The sequence below is a fragment of the Pleurodeles waltl genome, chromosome 12, assembly GCF_031143425.1.
Source record: "Pleurodeles waltl isolate 20211129_DDA chromosome 12, aPleWal1.hap1.20221129, whole genome shotgun sequence".
In the NCBI taxonomy this organism is placed as follows: domain Eukaryota; kingdom Metazoa; phylum Chordata; class Amphibia; order Caudata; family Salamandridae; genus Pleurodeles; species Pleurodeles waltl.
In genome coordinates, this window is record NC_090451.1 from 129,117,684 (window position 1) to 129,137,536 (window position 19,853).

Below are 19,853 nucleotides of genomic sequence, written 5' to 3' on the forward strand. Positions count from 1 at the left end.
GGGGACTGTGGTGAGGGCGACGTCTGCAGAGCGGAGGTGACGAGTGGGGGTGTGGAAGTTCACTCTTTCGTTGAGGTAGGCTGGTCCAGTGTGGTGGAGGGATTTGTGTGCGTGGATGAGGACTTTGAAGATGATCCTTTTGTTGATAGGTAGCCAATAAAGGGATCTGAGGTGGGAGGAGATGTGTTCATGGCGTGGAAGGTTCAGGATGAGGGGTGCGGCTGTGTTCTGGATCCTCTGGAGTTTCTGCTGAAGCTTGACAGTGGTGCCAGCATAGAGGGTGTTTCCGTAGTCTAGTCTGCTGCGGATGAGTGCATGGGTGACGGTCTTTCTGGTTTCTATGGGTATCTATTTCAAGGTTTTTCGAAGCATGCAGAGGGTGTTGAAACAGGAGGAGGTCATAGAGTTGATTTGCTGGGTCATGGAGAGAGAAGAATCTAAGATGACGCTGAGGTTACATGCGTGGGTGGCGGGTGTTAGGGGTGGTCCTAGGGTGGTGGGCCACCAGGAGTCGTCCCATATTGTTTTGTTGGGGCCGAAGATGATGATTTCGGTTTTGTTGGAGTTTGGTTTGAGGTGGCTTGCTGTCATCCATTTGGCGGTGTCTAGAAGTCCGGCATGGAGGTTGGTCTTGGCTGTGGTGGGGTTCCTGGTGAGGGAGATGACGAGCTGGGTGTCGTCTGCATAGGATATGATGGTGATTCCGTGTGGGCGGAGGATGTTGGTGAGCGGGGCCATATACATGTTGAAAAGGGTAGGGCTGAGGGAGGACCATTGGGGAATTCCGCAGATGATCTTGGTTGCTGGGGACTGGAAGGGAGGGAGGCAAACTTTCTGGGTTCTTTCGGCGCGGAAGGAGGCGAGCCAGTCCAGGGCCTTCTGTCAGATTCCTGCGTTGTAGCGGTGTGTACGGTGTAGTTGGTGGCAGACAGTGTTGAAGGATGCGGAGAGGTCCAGGAGGCTGAGTGCGATGGTCTCGCCCTTGTCGACTCTGGTTCTGATGTCGTCAGTGCAGGCGATGAGGGCGGTCACAGTGCTGTGGTTCTTGCTAAATCCAGACTGGGAGGAGTTGAGTGCGTTGTTTTCATCTAGGAAGTGAGACAGGCGGGCGTTCACTAACTTCTCAGCGACCTTGGCGGGGAAGGGGAGAAGAGAAATGGGACGGTAGTTTGTGAGGTCATCAGGGTCTGCTTTGTTTTTTTTTAGGAGTGCGGTTACTTCTGCGTGCTTCCAGGGGTCTGGGAAGGTGGCGTCGTAGAAGGAGCTGTTGATTACGGCGCGAAGCTTGGGAGCGATGGTTGGGCTGGCCTTGTTGAAGATGTGGTGGGGCGGGGATCCGAGGGGGAGCCTGAGTGGATGGAATTCTTGGTTTTTTCGGTTTCGTCGTCATTGGTAGGGGCCCAGGTGTGTAGTTGGTTGGGGAGGTGGGGGTGTTGTTGTTGGTCATGTCGGTGGTGGAGATGGTGGGTGCTGGTGGTTTGAAGCTGTTGTGTATGTCTAAAATTTTGAGGTGGAAGTGTTTGGAGAGGGAGTTGCAGAGGTGTTGTGTGTGAGTGGGGTCGATGTTGCAGGACTTGGGTTTGGTGAGCTCTTTGATGATGGTAAAGAATTCCTTGCTGTTATAGGAGTTACTGTCTATGCGTTCCTTGTAGTATGCCGTTTTGGTGGTCCGTATGAGTTGGTGATGTTTGCGTATGGTGGTTACAAACACAGTAACACACTGAGCTATCCACATGAATAGAGTCCTGCGATCTGCAAGGCACACCTTCTTTGCAGCAGGTGCATTAACTATCCTGTTACTTTATGAGGACTCAAAACTGCCACTAAACAAAACTCCAGTCTCTCTCTAGCAGGAACGTTACTCACCAGTGTGATCTTGACATTTTTATTGCTGCCTGAAAACTGCTGTTACACAAGGCACGAATCAATATAAAAGCATATTCTGCAAATTTCCTGTCACTCTTCCCCTCTCCCCCCTCATCGTCAAGCGCAGTTGCACCTATTGCACCGCCCTAAAGCCGGTCCTGCACAGTATAAATGCAATTGGACCTAACAACGAAGAGTTATGTGAATGCTGGTTTGAGGCCATGACAATACAGCGCTGTGCCCTTCTTATTCGTGTATTTGTTTATACAAAAATCAGTAGCCCTGCGGCTAAATAATATATAGAAAATAGCTCTTAAAGCCCTATAGTAACAAACGAGATACATGAGCAATCAATCTCCTTGAGCAAAGTAATTTGCCGAAGTGTGATCACTAGAGGGGACGCGCGTAGATCCATTAGTTCATATGTTTATACATTTGAAAATAACGTTCCGCTTGAATCAAAAAACACACCAAGAATTTGCCATAAACCAACATCAGTTAAATTATAATCAGCCAGAAAAGCCATGAAATACAAACAGATCTCGGAAAAATTAATACCAATTAGCAGAGGATGGTTTCGATCCATCGACCTCTGGGTTATGGGCCCAGCACGCTTCCGCTGCGCCACTCTGCTGTGATACTCCTTCATGGTTAGCATTCTAAAAAACCCTGCTTTCTAGTGGTGACGTGTCCTGTGGATATTTTTCTGCCAATGAAATTTAGAGAGGCACAACGTCATAGTCGAAAAGGGTGGGCTCTCAGATCTACAGAGAGTGTATCCAGCTCAGCTACAGATCTGCAATGCTTTCTAGGGGATGTGTGTGTCTTGACTTTCCTGTTAGGCTGTTGCCGAAGGTAACTATAAAGTTACAATAAGCCGATACTAGTTTGTAATTGAACGTAATTAATAACAATCATACCGTTTCCATTTTCCGCGAACGAATAAATAGGAAACGTTGTACTTAGTGTACGGATCTTTCACCCATTAAAGGTTTGCCAAAATATATTTAAAGTTATCAAAACAGCCGACGAGGGTGGGATTCGAACCCACGCGTGCAGAGCACAATGGATTAGCAGTCCATCGCCTTAACCACTCGGCCACCTCGTCTTCGGAGACTTCATTGGCATGATTCTGCTCCTAGAGGAGTTTTGTAGGGGTAGTGGTTTCCACATAGGGAAAATATTTTTTTAAAGAAAGAGAACAAACACAAAAGTTTGTAAATACACCTAATTTTTAAGTGTACTTCCCCAATGCTTGAAGACAACTCTCCTACACTGTCCCCTGGAGAAAATACCAGAGATTGTTGTGCACACATTTGTAAAACGCTGAAATGGTCCATAGGAAAGAAGGGTTTTGTTTCTGTGACTGAGTAGATGGGGTGGCAAGGTGGTTATCTGTAAAGTTGGCCATGGAAGCTGTGCTGGAGGTGGTAGATGGAGCACCAACAGCAATATATTTTGCTGTCGAGTTCCAACACGCCAATTGTCCCTATTCAGTCCGGAAACTCACGATTTTTAAAGCCAAAAAATAGATTTATTTTATCTACCCCCGAAACTGCTTCTGCTTCAGTAGAAATCAATAGAGGAAACATATTCTCCCGATTTTTTTTTTTAATCTCCCACTTTTCCCTTCTAAAATGTTGACCTGTGTATTCGTCCCTGCTCCTGTGAGACGCATTGACAGTCACAGTGGTCTCAAGGTTCCCAGCCTGTGTTTGACTGGCCGATCACAGGTGACCCGAGGGTTCATTTAAATGGCACTCCACTTTTTTGTTCCACAACTTGGTTTATATGTGTTATTGTTAGCAGGTTTGCTACTCCAATTGTCAGAAATTGCTACTCAAATTGTCAGAAATTACAAACATGTGAAATGTGATGAAGGCATGCTTGCAAGTAGTCTATTCCCTGGCAATCGCTCAGGGTAGTATTCCAATTTACTGTATGTTTTTGCCCACCAAGCCTCTGCAGATTAGACCCAATCACATACCAATCAGTCTTGGTATTACCCCAATAGAAAGAGTTGAGCCTAAATGGCCAGGCTAGGCCCTTCCTAAACCAGAAAACAAGCAAGCCACACTTTTTTGTTTATGTCAGTGCAATGTCCTAAATGCGACGTGTACGCCAGACGTGGGTGCCGTACTTACTGTGGCTATGGATATAAGCAGCACCAGAACACAGTGGCCCAAATAGGATGAAACCAGTCTTGGGTTGCTTGTCAGTTCAGGCTGCAGTGTTCCTATTATAGCAGTTCAGGCTGGAATCTACCTATTGGAGGGGGACCGAGGCTGATTTGCAAACGGTTGAGTCTAATCTAGGTGACATGGTGGGCAAAAAACGATGGACTAGCTTGCAACCCCGAATAATTACCAGCAGCTGAGATTATTTCAAGCATTCCACCCATCACATTTTGTTTTACTTCAGTGTGACACAGACGTGGTTCTTGGGCTCACTGTGTCACTGGAACAAAAACTGCACCTGCCTTTTGAGGCTTAAATAGTCTGAAACTAGTCTTGGGTTGCATGTGTTTTGGTTAAAAAAGGAACTGGCTTCGAAGTGCTGACTGAATTGTTCCCATTGAGCAAGACCAAGGCTGATTTGCATATGGCTGGGCCTAATCTAGGGTGCATGGTGAGCAAAAATATGACAGACCAGGGTGCAGTCCAAGTAATTACCATTGCTGAGGTTAATGCGAACATCCCACCCATCACTTTGTTGTTTACTTCAATTATAATGAACCAAGACTAGTACGGTGTGCCCTGATATGTAAAAGCAGTCACTGTACAGAAAAGTGTTTTTCCGGAGACTTGGAACCATCAGATCACCATAGGACTGCCAGATGAGTTATCCTGAAAGGGCAAGCGTGTGGATCATTTTTTGATCCTGTCACAGGCCACAGAACAAAAAAAATGCCCCACATACGGATTCTTTCATGCTTGCCCTTCTGACAGTGCCAGAGTAACAGAATGCCAAAAAGGCCAGTCCAGCACTGGTCTAAGGTCCTTCTTTGAGTTTCTTATCCAGTCCATTTTGTTTTCTCTGCATGCTGTAATGTGTAGTCCTGTAAATATAACTGTATAACCAGGACTACAAGTACCAGAAGGCAAGGGCCACAAACTACTAATGCATGGACTTGACACTGCTTCAGTCATGGTATTTCGCAAGCTGCTCTTTATGTTCTTGGAACTGGAGGATCACGTTTGTAATGAGAGAGCAAAACTACTGGTTCCAGCACAAAAACAAGTAGTGGCAACACCAATAGGAATCACTTTAGAAAGCCATTTAACAAACCTTTAACATTGCCAGTGCTTTTTCCTAAACAGTATCAGAAAAAAGAACAAAAAAGTGGTTGCTGCTGATGCTGAACAAAAAAAGCTTTAAAATGGCTGCTCAAGTGTGAAAACATATATGAGTATTTATATCTCCACACATGTGCACATATACATCATTATGCTATAGTGGGGATTCAATTTTACTTTTAATTTACTGTTCCAAGATGATGTACATCCATCTTGCAATGGTAAATTAAAAAATATTTAAAAAAAAGTGTGTAAAAAAGAAAGGAGAATCCCTCTAGTACATGGAAACTGATGGTCCCTTTAAAAAAAGAAAAATCATAGTAATAAAAAACAAACATTGACAAAGTCAATAGTTAACTCTTTTTCAAGGTATTACCGATGCATTTGCGATGCTATTCAGCCTCAGCAACATGAAGAGATCAATGAATTTTATGTCAAGACCGGAGGCTCCTATTATGCATTCTTTTCATGCTTTAATAATATAGCAGCAGTCAAGAAACTACACTTCTCAAGAGGCTCAGCAACATGCTAACCAATGGGAACAAAAACATAGGGACAAACAGCACCAATAGCACAACACCAATGACCATAGAGTACCCTCTGGACTGCAAGCAGCACTCTTTTCTTGCTGCTCGCAGTCAAGATAATTACTCATATTGTGGTTGCTTCATTCATATTTTACTGTTTTATGGTATTTTATTAGTTATGTCGATGTTATTATAAGCGCTCGCTCGGTTTTCGGTTTTCAACCTTTACATATATACAGCTTCCAACCCGTCTCCTTCTCCCCCCATCCCCCCTTTTTCACAGCTTCGGCTTCTTCCTCGCACGAGCGCTGCAACGGTTATTCTAACCGTTGTTCCAACTTGCATCTTCTCACCACATTGTGAGCGTGACCCTGCTCTCTACCTGAAGCGTTTCCTCTCACTTATTTGGACGGCTTCTCAGTTTTTTCACCCGACGCGCCATTCAAGCCGCTTACATGACTTGCTGCTTTGTGGTTTCCAAGGGGCGCAGCTCCAGTCTCCGCCCCCAACTTCGTCCGAATCTCCTTTTACACACCTCAGGGGAGTGTCAATTTTTCTCTTGTGCTCAAATTTAACTGTTTCCTACCAGTTTTTCCGTTCAGCACTGCTCTTATAATTTACCTAATTTTCTACCATGGAGTCTGATAGCTCCCCTTTGATGCCTGACATCAATGATGATGGAGAGACTCTTAAACAGGGTTTAAATGTTTTCATTCAGTCATCTGTTGAACAAGCCTTACAGGCTTCTATGGCTAAGATATCAAAAAATATCGAAAGTTCTGTTAAAAACATGACGTCCAATACCTTACTGGCCCATTCTGCGGGGGAAAACAGAAAAAGGAAATTGACTCCTTTAATTATAAAGAAAACTCTTTCTTCTGGCGCACAAATGACAAGGGAGTCTTCCTCACACCAGACGGAGGACTTATTTCCTCCCAGGCTTCCATGTAAGGAGGGGAATTCCTCAAAAAATGTAATTGATTACTTGCCTTCTAAATGTAAATCAAAAACAAAAAATACAAAGGTTGCGCCAAAACAGATTTTAAAATTTAATATATTGGACACTGATAATGATGAAGACAATGATGATGACATGGATGACTCACTTCAATATGAGTTGACTGGTGATCATGTTTCCTCCTCTTCTACTCCTCCCAAAAAGAGCAAACTTTCCTCTTTTGATTTAGCCTCCACCATTGTGAATGCAGATGGAGTTTACCTCCTTCTCCAAAGTTTTCTGCGGAAATTTCTGCTCTCATTACAACGGAAGTACAGTCTCTTATTCAGAAAAACACTATCCAACCTTCTCTTCCCGATCCTTTGGGATTCATAAATTCTTTATTCCTAGTCCAAAAGAAAAACAAAAAGGTAAGACCAGTAATCAATCTCAAATTGTTCAATCAATTCGTGACTTATTGCCATTTCAAAATGGAAACTATTATTCATCTCAGGGATATTTTACTTCAAAACGATTGGTTAGTAAGGCTGGATCTTCAGGACGCTTACCTTACCTTTCCTATCCACCCTTCCCACAGGAAATGTTTACAATTTCAATGGCTCTGAAAAACCTATCTCTTTTCTTCTCTTCAGTTCCGGCTTTCTTCAGAACCCTGGTGCTTTACAAAGGTAATGAAACCAATTGTTGCCCTGGTGCTTTACAAAGATAATGAAACCAATTGTTGCCCATCTCAGTTCTCTAGGTATCAGACTGACAATCTATCTCAACGATATCCTACTTATGCACCAAAGTGTACATTCTCTCCACTCCCATCTTCAGTTAACAAGTTCTCTTCTTTCAGATCTTGGTTTTACCATAAACCTGGAAAAACCGGTGGTGATTCCCACCCAACAAATAGAATTCTTGGGTTTCCTCATAAATTCCACCACAGCTACTCTCCACCTTCCACCTTCAAAGGTGGCTTCGATCAAAAGAGAACTCATTCACACTCTCCACAAAGAGTGCATTTCCCTCAGATCCCTAGCAAGAGTGGTAGGTCTTCTTTCTTCCTCCATTCAGGCGATATTCCCAGGACCTCTTCATTACCGAGCTCTTCAACGTTTAAAAATTCTTCATCTTCGCAAAGGTCTTGCCTTCTCCGATCTTATTTCTCTAGATTCAGAATCTCGTCTAGAGATTCAATGGTGGATGCATCATTTAGACACTTGGAACGGCAGGACTATCTTCCCCTCTGCGTCCGATCTTGTATTAGAATCAGATGAAAGTCTCACAGGCTGGGGCGCCCGTTGTGGACCAATATCGACTGGCGGTACATGATCCGCAGAGGAGTCCAAATTGCACATAAACTGTTTGGAGATGCTTGCAGGCTCCTTTGCGATCAAAAGTTTCTCAAAAGACAAGGTCCAATGTTCTTTCCTCCTTCGCATGGACAATGTTTCGGCGGTTCGATACATAAACCATCTTGGAGAACCAAATCAAAACCTCTGGCCCTTCTAGCAAAAAGTCTTTGGGAGTTCTGCCTAGTCCACAAGTTTTCTCTTCTAGCAGAATATCTCCCAGGATCCCAGAATTCCATTGCAGACTGGCACTCCCGCCATCTCAAGGATTACAGCGACTGGAAACTCCATCCTTTGGTATTTCAGATACTCTGAACAAATGGGGTCCTTTCCATATTGATCTGTTTGCTTCACATCTCAATTCTCAATTACCCCTCTTTTTCAGCTGGCGTCCAGATCCACTGGCGATGGCAACAGACGTGTTTCAGCAAGATTGGTCCCCGACAACCAACTATGCTTCCCCTCCTTTCATTTTAATCAACAGAGTATTAACTCAAGCCAGACGCCAGAAAGCCTCCTTAGTCATTGTCACCCCCTTCTGGCAGTCTCAGGTCTGGTTCCCCCCCCCCCTTCTCGAGTTATCCACAGATTTTCCTCTGCTTCTACCTTCATTCCCTTCTCTTCTTTTAGACCCTTTGGGATCTCCTCACAACCTAATTCTCAACAAATCCCTAACTCTCTCAGCTTGGAGGGTCTCGAGTTGTCCCAACAAACCGCTTCTATTTCGACAGAAGCTACAGAATTCATTAACAACGCTTCGGCTCCCGGCACAAGAAAAGCGTATAAATCAGCTTGGTCTCTTTGGGCAAGCTGGTGTGTGTGAAAATGTATCAATCCCTTTTCAACAGATCTAAATTTTATTAATTTCTTGGCGGCTGAAGCCAGTGCGGGTAAGTTGCATAGAACTATAAACCTCTATAGATCTGATATCTCTATGCATCATCAACATATCAATGGCAAGCCTGTTGGAAAGCATCCCCTAATCTAGATCTGCTACTTCTTTGGTGGTTGATATGCTTTAAACTAGCATAACAGGAGCCTCCGGTCTTGACATAAAATGTAGATTTTCCTAGTAATTTATGAAGGAAAGTCCTAATTTTATTAAAGACACGGAGGCGACTATTATCCCACCGCTCTCTACTAATATGTTTCTTTTTCCCTCCCAGCCAATCCAGCACTACCTCCTGCCTCTGGATGATGCCAGACTTTCTTCATTTACTTCTCCCTTTTCTGGACCACTGGCCTCCCGGAATTCTTTCCTCCACGACACTAGGATTTCCTCAAGTTATGCCTGAATTGTTTCCTGTTGCCAAGACTTGTTATCCTTTATCCTCGTAATTGCTATTATTGGCTCTATTTTTCCTTTGTTTCATGACTCTGTCTGAACTGCTCACTCAAGAAAAGAGGGCTGCTTGCAGTCAAGAGGGTACTCTATGGTCTTTGGTGTCGTGCTATTGGTGCTGTTTGTGCCTACTTTTTCATTCCCATTGGTTAGGAAACTGCTAAGCCTCTTTGGAAGTGTAGTTTCTTGAATGCTGCTATATTATTAAAGCATGAAAAGAATGCATAATACTCACCTCCGTGTCTTTAATAAAATTAAAACTTTCCTTCATAAATTACTTATCTGGAGCGTTGTGAATAATAGAAGTCAACCTTAGGGGGAACAGCAGGGAGTGAGCAGAGCGATGTGGGAGCTACAAAGGAGCTCCAGCTGGCTGGGTGGGAAAGTAAATTAGAAACCAAAATGGCCAGGGAGGGACAAGCTAGTTGGGCAGGAGGGAGCAACACAGAGCATGCGGTATGCCTGGTGTTTGTGAGGGAAGCAGCACACAAGGGACACTGCGTTAAAACACAAGCCCATTGATTGGAAGGATGCAGGTTATGCAATCAAAAATACAGTAAAGAAGCTACAATCCAGTGGAGGGACAAAAACAAGAAAAGGAAGGAAAGCATTAATATGAAGAAAGCAGAGCATATTAACCAGTAAGCAGTGGCGGGGCCCAAAGCGGACTGTAATTTCACGTATTTTCCACAAAAGGTCTCTATTGCAACAGACAGTGAATAGCTGTTTCCAGGCTAATAGCTGGTTCTTGGTGGGACCTAAATCCGGGTGAGGATGGACGCGGAGCAACAATGGAGAGTGGAGATGTGGGGAGGTGCTCAATACCATTGATCGTCAAGGTGCGCCTGTGAGCAGGGAGGATTGTGGTAGAACAACAAAAAAAATAAAAATAAAAAATAAATCCGAAAAATACCATGGGTGGGGGAAACAATGGGTGAGCTCGGAGGGAGGGTCAACTTAGAAAGCGTGGGGTGTAAGAGGTGTGAGGAGCGAAGCAGCGCATTGGCAAGAGAACAATAAAGCCATGACCTGCTCAAAACAGCCATGGAAGGATAGAAGTTATCCAAGTAAAAGGATGGTAAAGAAGAAAACTATGCTCTAGGGGATGGACATATCTTAGAAGGTGAACGACAGCCATATTATAAGAGTCAAGCAAACAAAACTAACAAGAAAGCCAAGGGAATATGCAATGGGCTGACCAAAAAACCACTTCAAATATTGATATTACATGCAACAGTTCTGTAGATGAGAAATAAAAGTACCATTGGTTAAAAAGTTAGCAGTGATAAAGCTGTTGCCCTTGATATGGTGCTCTCATTATATCCTGTATGCCTTCATGTTTGATGTAAACATTTCTGAAAAAAGGTTTACTGTAAAGAAAAGGCACAAAGTGAGCCATACAGTGGTTTTGGATCCAAAATCCACATATTTGCTGTGAGTTCTCATTACTGGGTGCAAAGGACTAAGTTGTCATACCTCATATGCGGGGACACTTGAATGATGCAATTTTGCGGTTGCTGCATTGCCACATAGGGCCATATGTACAAACACTTTTTCCCATAGACACAGAATGGGTAAAAACCTTTGCTACATCTGACCCATAATTATGATTTTCCTGCATCTGCCACTTCATCTGCTGCATAATGTGGAGACTTTAACATAAAAAATATTGCTATCACAAAATATGTTGCATTACGCCTCATAATTTGCCTTTTCTTGCTGCATAATTTAGTAAACCCTCTTGCATAATTTGGTTCCTTCCCCCTCATAATTCAAATGGCAATGCTCATATGCATGAATTTCAGCTAGTCCTGGCTTTTAAGAGATCAGCTTTTTAGTTGTGGTGTTTATTCCAGTTCACGTTATGGGTTTCTAAATTCCAGAATTGAAACTTATATTAGTGTTAAAGTCTAGGCATGCTAAAGGTATCACACATGACATGGGTAAATTGACACCAGGCCACTGGAATTACGCAATTGTGCAGCCGCAGCCATTTCCGCATAGCTATAGATTTGCTGCATTTGTCACATAATCCATCATCTACTGCATTCTCTGCAGATATTAACAAAAAAATAGTTTCTAGCTCAAATGTTGAAAAGTTACTAAAACCCAGTGGTGCGTGTTTCCCGACAGTGAAAGGACGTTTGAAAGGCCTTTCACTGTCAGTCACCTTTCTGTTGCTTATTGCTGAATTTGGGTGTTGAAATGGTAGTAATGAGATGCACCCAATGCCCAACAGTGTTAACAAGTTTAACAAGCATTTGCAATGCAATGGGTCTCGCATTTGCTCGACGTAGACCTATTAGCTTTGTAAAGTACTAATCAAACTTTTATTGCCACATAAATTGAAAATGAAAAGTAATAAGCGAGACGATTTAAAGCGCATGGCATGAGCATGAAGGAATACACAAAAGGAAACAGAAGTTCGCTCGTCATCAAACGTATCAGCAAATGTGCAACTATCCATGTAACAAGGTGGATGTAATTCAAAGAGTTCGACTACTGCCCAGCGAGATCGCACTGCGTAGGAAATGAAAAAAAAGTAGTCCAGAAGCCATACGGAAAACATGGAGGCTAGTATGTTTTGAGTAGTTGGTCGGTGCGCTCGAGGAGCGCTAAACACCAGAAAAGGCATGACGTATGTATGCCTTTCACAAATGAAAGCAAGCGATTGTTAAAAAGCAAGCCCATAAACCAACCAAACTGATGGTCGTGGTTAAAAGAGAGATTACAGCTGGCTAGAGTGCTTGTGTGCTTCACCCTAAAACGTACAAATTAATGAAGTAATACTATTTAAAAAATGTGCCACATTACGCCACATAATGTGCCTTTTCTTGGCACAAAATTTACTTAACCCTGCCACATAATTTGGCGTTCTCCTGCCACATCATTTCAATGGCCCTGTTTGACACGTTTGGTGCATAGATGTTTTGCTACAGAAACTCAACTATGGTGAATGGGCTGTGCATAAAGTTGAAGAGTATGGTACAGGCTGTTCTGCACCAAGTAGTTGTGGTCGAGCGGGTAAGGCGATGGACTTGAAATCCATTGGGGTTTCCCCGCGCAGGTTTGAATCCTGCTGACAACGAAATTTATTTTGCTGCGAATTAATTTAGAAAATATGACATGATAATGTGGGAAGTTATTGTGTGATATAAGCAGCGCTTTCATCCTCTGCACACAAACAGTTGCATCAAAATTTCCTTCCTACGAATGATGACGTGTTATTGCCATATTTCTCCAGTCCCAACTTCTTTACTTCGTTAGGTCTGTGCTTTTTGCCCTTCTGACAATGGTTCTCACCGGACATCCTTTGTTTCTGCCGCCCCTCCCTGTTTCACTACACCCGTGGACCTATATTATGATCTATTTTTGTTCCTATTTCCTTCTCGCCCTACTTATTTGGTAAAATAAATTAATATTCTCTTTCCGAAAACCTGCTGTTCCGAGGCCACGTGTCATGGCTCTTTATACAACACACACTGCACGAAGGGATTCAATAATGACATCATTTTCAGCGAAAATACAAGTCCCAGAATGCAAAGGGTCTATTCAGTAAAAACCCTCTAATGGCCAAGACATGGAGCTATTTGCCAATCTATTCTGGCATTTTTATTTTTTACAGCTATTTAAGAACTTAAGAAGTGTAAGCCCGTCAGAGGGAAGGGGCTGGCCATGATGATAGAGGCTCCGTCTAGCGGTTGTTAGTGGGAGCCGTGTGCTTGTGCGGGTAACTTTGGTACTGACTGTATGGTATTAAGTTCCGTTTTACTTCATAGCTTACTTACACAGACAGGAGTCGAACCTTTGACATGTGTTGAACAAACTAGAACCAGTAAAAGAATAAAATATGTGCGATCAGGTTTTCAGTGTAAAGCACGGTCTCCATTTGTATCTAACAATATTTCATAAATAAAAAAAACAAGTAAAAAAAAAAAAGGATGGCAGCGGTGGGATTCGAACCCACGCCTCCAGAGAGACTGGAGCCTAAATCCAGCGCCTTAGACCGCTCGGCCACGCTACCACTTAAAATAGCTTTTCTGTGCACTCAGAACTGTCGGTGAGCAGTGTGTTAAGCTGTCATTCTGTTAAAAATGTATGGGCGGAACAAAACACTGGCGACAACTATGGAAGACTTGATTAGTTAAGAGTGTAGAAACGTAGTTTATGTCAAGACCGAAGACGGAAAGGTATAACACACTGGTTTGAATCAGAAAATACATCATGTATTAATAGTGGAAGATATTTAAAGGAAATGGTGTATGAAGTGACATATTTCTATTTTGTACTCAAAATTAGGACACTAACAAAAATAGAGGGACTAATTATGGCAAATGATGTATGTAGGCATCACAAGGAGTCACGACACAGAAAGTGATGCCACAGTCCTATAAAACCCTTTCTTTGAAAGAGAATCCTGACCTGATGTAGCAAACGAACACCAGTCTACTGTTCATTGCGGTCTGTCATGACCTGGATGCGCAGGGGTGCTTCTGAGGTCATGGCAGAGAGTGCTTATATAAAGAGGCGGGTGAAGTGACTTCTTGTACTCAGTACCTGGATGCGCAGACTGCTTATACTCAGTATTTGCACTGTCCAATAAATACTCCACTCAGGAATGTAGTAATCTTTCTTTATTCCAAAGTACAGTGGTACAGTACACAGGGCCACCGCACTCCTCAGGCACCGAGACTCAACTGTCACCTAGGCCAGTCTCAATGTGTCATAGAGGAACGTGGAACCTACCATGTCACAATACTCCTTCTAAGTAACACACAACACATCCTTCCCCTTTTTATTGAAATGAAAACAAGTTCAATAACACACAATGAAACATAGAAAAACTAGGAACTAAATAAAAAGAAAATAAAACAAATAGAACATATAACCCAAAATAAAACATAATTTAGTACACCCAAAAAGAACAAACACCACCACCACCTTTCCCTTAAATGAACATGATAACCATATATGTACATATCACTACTATACCGGACCCTGAATTCCTGCAGTGTACCCCCCCAACAAAACCTTTCAACCAGCTAGGTGTCACTTTCCTCCTCCCACCACTCAATTCCCTTTCTGCATTCCTAGAATCACATGTATGTTCTGTTGAACAATCAAATTCCTGTAGGCTATCCTTTGAACTACCATCACACTAACACTACCCTCGTGGTCAGTGCCAGCTGCACTATTTCCTGTAGACATATCTTTCATGCTACCCTCGAGGTTAGTGCCAGGTGCACTACTTTCTGTAGACATATAATGTCTATTCACTGGTTCAACTTCATCCTCGTCGACCTCTCGGCTGCCTTCGACACCGTCTGTCACCGCACCCTAATAACCCGCCTCCGCTCCACCGGGATCCAAGGCCAGGCCCTGGACTGGATCGCCTCCTTCCTCTCCAACCGCTCTCAAAGAGTCTACCTCCCTCCTTTTCGCTCAGACCCCACCGAGATCATCTGCGGCGTCCCTCAAGGCTCCTCGCTCAGCCCGACACTCTTCAATGTCTACATGAGCCCCCTCGCCGACATCGTACGCAAGCACAGCATCATCATCACCTCCTACGCCGACGACACTCAACTTATACTCTCCCTCACCAAGGACCCCGCCAGCGCAAAGACCAACCTGCAAGATGGTATGAAGGACGTCGCAGACTGGATGAGGCTCAGCCGTCTGAAACTGAACTCAGACAAAACGGAAGTCCTCATCCTCAGCAACACCCCGACCGCATGGGACGACTCCTGGTGACCCACGGCCCTTGGCACCGCACCGACCCCCTCAGACCACGCCCGCAACCTTGGCTTCATCTTGGACCCTCTTCTCACCCTGACCAAACAAGTCAACGCTGTGTCCTCCTCCTGCTTCCTCACCCTCCGCAAGATCTTCCGCTGGATCCCAGCCAACACCAGAAAGACCGTGACCCACGCCCTCGTCACTAGCCACCTGGATTACGGCAACACCCTTTATGCTGGGACCACCGCAAAACTCCAGAAACGTCTGCAACGTATTCAAAACGCCTCCGCCCACCTCATCCTCGACATACCCCGCAACAGCCACATCTCCGCCCACCTGAGACACCTGCATTGGCTCCCAGTCAGCAAAAGGATCACCTTCCGACTTCTCACCCACGCACACAAAGCACTCCACAACAAGGGACCAGAATACCTCAACCGACGCCTCAACTTCTACGCCCCCACCCGTCTCCTCCGTTCCACCAGCCTCGCTCTCGCCGCCGTCCCTCGCATCCGCCGCTCCACAGCGGGTGGGAGGTCCTTCTCCTACCTGGCGGCCAAGACTTGGAACACCCTCCCCACCAGCCTCAGGACCACCCAGGACCACTCCGTATTCCGGAGACTCCTCAAGACCTGGCTCTTCGGGCAGCAGTAACCCCCTTCCCCCTAGCGCCTTGAGAACCGCACGGGTGAGTAGCGCGCTTTATAAATGTTAATGATTTGATTTGATTTGACTCTAACCAATCAAAGGTCTTCCCCTCATTTACTGCCTCTACTTGCTCAGGCTCAAAATACTGACTCCCTTCTTGACTCAAATTGTTTTACTCAAACACAAATACCAACTACAATATTGGCAGATTTAACACAGTTTTATCATAATAAGTTTTTATTTTTTTCTTGTGTTCTTTCCAAACTATTCTTTACCAAGTCAGGAGACCAATGTTTTATTTCAGCATTCACTAACCATGCAGAACTAAATTTACTTCTTGGTATCCGCCCTCTCATTATCACAAAAGGACTCAACCCTGTTGCATCATTCTCAGTAATTCTGTATGTCCAGACCGCCTTAAGTACGGCAGTATGCCAATCACTACGTTCCCCCACAGCACCCTGAATAACTCCCTTGATGACTATTAAATATTTTTACTGTGCCATTCCCACTGGGATTATACAGAGATGTGGTTTTGTGTTTGACATCCACTCTCCTAAAATATGTCTTAGCTGCATTAGAGACAAACTGGACACCATTGTCACTCAATAGAACCAAAACGTCCGGTCAAGACATTCTAAAACTGTAGTGGTGTCAGCCTTCTCCACTATCTCAACCACCGGCCACTTAGAATACAAATCCATTAACACAATCACATACTCTTGTGATTCTCCCACAGGACCAAACAAATCCACCACTACACATTCCCAAGGCTGTTTGGGCAAACGTTTTTGATCCATAGGTGGTCTTAAGGTATGTAAACTCTTATCAGCTGTAGAACATACTCCACAAGACCTAAAATCTTTCTGCTGCCTTATCAACACCCGGCCACCAAAATAAATCCTTAACAATAGACTTGATCCTGACAATACCTCTTCCAACTCTTTTGCCCAATACTCCTTTACGGAAGGTGTAGGAAACTGGCACATGTTGCAGTTACCCCCCACTTTTTGCCTGATATTGATGCTGACTTGACAGGGTGCTGAGATCCTGCTAACCATGCCCCAGCACCAGTGTTCCTTCCCTACAAATGTACCATTGTTTCCACAATTGGCACAACTTTGGCATACAGATAAGTCCCTTGTAAAAGGTACCAGTGGTACCAAGGTCCCTGTGACCAGGGAGGGTCCCTGAGGGCTGCAGCATGTGTTGTGCCACCCAAGTCACCCCCTACCTAACACATGCACACTGCCATTGCGGATTGTGTGTGTTGGTGGGGAGAAAAAGGCATAGTCGACATGGCATCCCCCTCAGGGTGCCATGCCCACAAAATACTTCCTCTGGCATAGGTAAGTCACCCCTCTAGCAGGTCTTACAGCCCTAAGGCAGGGTGCACTACACCACAGGTGAGGGCATAGCTGCTTGAGCAATATGCCCCTACACTGTAGAACACAATAGAATGCAATAGGAGACAATAGGCCTAGGGGCAACACAAACCATATACCCCAAAAGTGGAATGCAAACCACAAATGGACCCCAGGCCTAGTGTAGTGTGTAGAGGGTCGCTGGGAGTGTAAGAAAACACTAAGGGTGTCCAAGATACCCCACCCCAAGGCCCTGAAAAGTAGGAGTAAAGTTACCCTACTACCCCAGAAAGACAGTAAAGTCGAGATAGGGGATTCTGCAAAGACAACAACTGTCTGCAAAGCACTGAAGACGGATTCCTGGACCTGAGGACCTGCAAAGGAAGGGGACCAAGTCCAAGAATCATGCAAGTGTCCAGGGGGGGCAGGAGCCAACTAATCCCCGGATGAAGGAGAAAAAGGGCTGCCTCTGGGTGGAAGAAGCCAAAGATTCTGCAACAACGGAAGGGCCAGGAGCTTTTCCTTTGGTCAGAGGATGTCCCATGGCATGATGGAGGATGCAGATTTGTTTACACGCAGAAAGATTGCAAACAAGTCTTGCTAGCTGCAAGAGTCACAGTTGAAGATTATGGGTGCTGCCAGGGCCCAGGAAGGACCAGGAGGTCTACCCTTGGAGGAGATGACTGAGGGGCGCTCAGCAACAGAGGGAGCCCACACAGAAGCAGGCAGCACCCGCAGAAGCACTTGAACAGGCATTCAAGAAATCTGAACACGGCGTCATCTCAGAACAACAAAAGAGAGTCCCACGAAGTCAGAGGTCAACTCAGCGAGTTGGGCAATGCAGGGCGGAGTGCTGGGGACCTAGGCTGTGCTGTGCACAAAGGAAGTCTTGTAAAAGTGCACAGAAGCCCTAGCAGCTGCACATCACGCAATACACAGGATTACTGTCTGGCGTGGGAAGGCAAGACTTATCTCAACCAAATTTGGACAGAAGGACCACTGGACTGTCGGGGTCACTTGGATCCAGCACCTGTGTTCCAGGGACCATGCTCGTCAAGATGAGAGGGGACCCAGGAGACCAGTGATGCAGAAGTTTGGTGCCTGCGGTAGCAGGGGGAAGATTCCGTCGACCCACAGGAGATTTCTTCTTGGCTTCCAGTGCAGGGTGAAGGCAGAAAGCCCTCAGAGCATGCACCACCAGGAAACAGTCGAGAAAGCCGGCAGGATTAGGCGCTACAATGTTGCTGGTAGTCTTCTTGCTACTTTGTTGCAGTTTTGCAGGCGTCCTGAAGTAGTCAGCGGTCGATCCTTGGCAGAATTTGAAGAGAGAAGTGCAGAGGAACTCTGGTGAGCTCTTGCATTTGTTATCTGAAGAGAAACCCACAGGAGACACCCTAAATAGCCCTCAGAGGAGGATTGTCTACCTAACCAGGTAAGAGCCTATCAGGAGGGGTCTCTGATGTCACCTGCTGGCACTGGCCACTCAGAGGTCTCCATTGTGCCCTCACACCTCTGCATTCAAGATGGCAGAGGTCTGGAACACACTGGAGGAGCTCTGGGCACCACCCCTGGGGTGGTGATGGACAGGGGAGTGGTCACTCTCCTTTCCTTTGTCCAGTTTCATGCCAGAGCAGGGGCTGGGGGATCCCTGAACCAGTGTAAACTGGTTTATGCAAGGAGGGCACCATCTGTGCCCTTCAAAGCATTCCCAGAGGCCAGGAGAGGCTACTCCTCTCAGGCCCTTAACACCTATTTCCAAAGGGAGAGGGTGTAACACCCTCTTTCAGAGGAAATCCTTTGTTCTGCCTTCCTGGGACTGGGCTGCCCAGGCCCCAGGGGGTCAGAAACCTGTCTGAGGGTTGGCAGCAGCGGTACCTGCAGAGAAAACCTCAGAGAGCTAGTTTGGCAGTACCCGGGGTCCATGATGGAGCCCCAGGGATGTATGGGATTGGCACCCCAAACCGGATTTGGCTTGGGGGGTCAATTCCATGATCTTAGACATGTTACATGGCCATGTTCGGAGTTACCATTGTGAAGCTACATAAAGGTATTGACCTATATGTAGTGCACACATGTAATGGTTTCCCCGTACTCACAAAGTCCAGGGAAATTGACCTGAACAATGTGGGGGCACCTTGGCTAGTGCCAGGGTGCCCTCACACTTAGTAACTTTGCACCTAACCTTCACCAAGTGAGGGTTAGACATATAGGTGAATTATAAGTTTCTTAAGTGCAGTGTAAAATGGCTGTGAAATAACGTGGACATTATTTCAGTCAGGCTGCAGTGGCAGTCTTGTGTAAGATTTGTCTGAGCTCCCTATGGGTGGCCAAAGAAATGCTGCAGCCCATAGGGATCTCCTGGAACCCCAATACCCTAGGTACCTAGGTATCATATACTAGGGAATTATAAGGGTGTTCCAGTGTGCCAATCAGAACTTGTGAAAATAGTCACTAGCCTGCAGTGACAATTTTTAAAGCTGAGACAGCATAAACATTGAGGTTCTGGTTAGCAGAGCCTCAGTGATACAGTTAGGCACCACACAGGGAACACATATAGGGCACAATTTATTAGCACTGGGTCCTGGCTAGCAGGATCCCAGTGACATAGGCAAAAACAAACAGACACATAAGTAAAAATGCAGATAACATGCCAGGCAAGATGGTACTTTCCTACACAACCCCCACCTCCCCAAACGAGGGACACTAAGGCTAACCTTGCCCAGATGAGTCTTCATAGTCTAAGTGGAAATATCTGGAGAGTCCATCTGCATTGGAGTGG

At 45.2% G+C, this 19,853-nt stretch overlaps 3 non-coding genes across 3 annotated transcripts; 1 reads left to right on the forward strand and 2 right to left on the reverse strand.

The window, feature by feature from the left end:
- Positions 1 to 2,892: 2,892 nt before the first annotated feature.
- On the reverse strand, positions 2,893 to 2,974 carry TRNAS-GCU (transfer RNA serine (anticodon GCU)). Its single transcript has one exon. It is a non-coding gene; the product is annotated as a tRNA-Ser (tRNA).
- A 9,358-nt stretch (positions 2,975 to 12,332) lies between these two features.
- TRNAS-UGA (transfer RNA serine (anticodon UGA)) lies at positions 12,333 to 12,414 on the forward strand. The gene has a single exon. It is a non-coding gene; the product is annotated as a tRNA-Ser (tRNA).
- Positions 12,415 to 13,268: 854 nt separating this feature from the next.
- On the reverse strand, positions 13,269 to 13,350 carry TRNAL-UAG (transfer RNA leucine (anticodon UAG)). The gene has a single exon. It is a non-coding gene; the product is annotated as a tRNA-Leu (tRNA).
- Positions 13,351 to 19,853: the final 6,503 nt, after the last annotated feature.